Source organism: Sinocyclocheilus rhinocerous, unplaced genomic scaffold (assembly GCF_001515625.1).
Source record: "Sinocyclocheilus rhinocerous isolate Xijiao unplaced genomic scaffold, SAMN03320098_v1.1 scaffold843, whole genome shotgun sequence".
NCBI classification, from domain to species: Eukaryota; Metazoa; Chordata; class Actinopteri; order Cypriniformes; family Cyprinidae; genus Sinocyclocheilus; species Sinocyclocheilus rhinocerous.
In genome coordinates, this window is record NW_015655383.1 from 471,005 (window position 1) to 471,646 (window position 642).

The 642-nt window shown below is 42.7% G+C and overlaps 1 protein-coding gene across 1 annotated transcript in view; it reads right to left on the reverse strand.

The window, feature by feature from the left end:
* Window positions 1–642, reverse strand: part of LOC107718008 (utrophin-like) — a 200,930-nt gene that overhangs the window by 146,797 nt on the left and 53,491 nt on the right. The window lies entirely within an intron of this gene.

Here is a 642-nt window from a genome sequence, read left to right on the forward strand (position 1 = left end):
TGCATTGGCCGATTGTGCTGCAAATTAGGCCAATTTATAGGCAGGCGCACTGGCGGGCAGCTAAGCGTCGTTGCGTGAGATGGAGCAGCTCACGCTCTGACTGCAGCCACGGCTTGTTCACACACAGTCTCAGCTAATGGCAGGGCAAAACAGACTGTTTCGAAAGCATAATTACGTTTTACCCTACTAGAATTGATGCCGGAAAGTTATCATATTCATAAGTGCAACAAGTCATTTGCATGCGAAAGTAGAAATCTTCTGGGCTGATTATAACGTGCACGTTAACTTTCCTCATGAAATGTGTCTGTGGGTCCGACAATAGCATCCACGATGTCATATATTCGCTCGTGGCCAGCGCACTTTTAAGCAGTTATCAGCAGCAGGCAGTGCAATATGTGTGAAATCTTTTATTTTGGTTATCACTATGGCCATTTGACTTATAGCAGTGTCCAGTGTTTCCTATACATTCAGTTATTTGTGGCGGCTCATCACAATATCAAAACTGACCGCCACAAATAGATTTTCCAAAAGGCTTATACTTCGTTGAATAAAATGAGCGCTTCACGTTTCAAAATTAAAATGCAGCGCGGGTGTTTTTATATGAATGTATATTTGAAAAGAACCGACTGTCTTCAGAAAAGC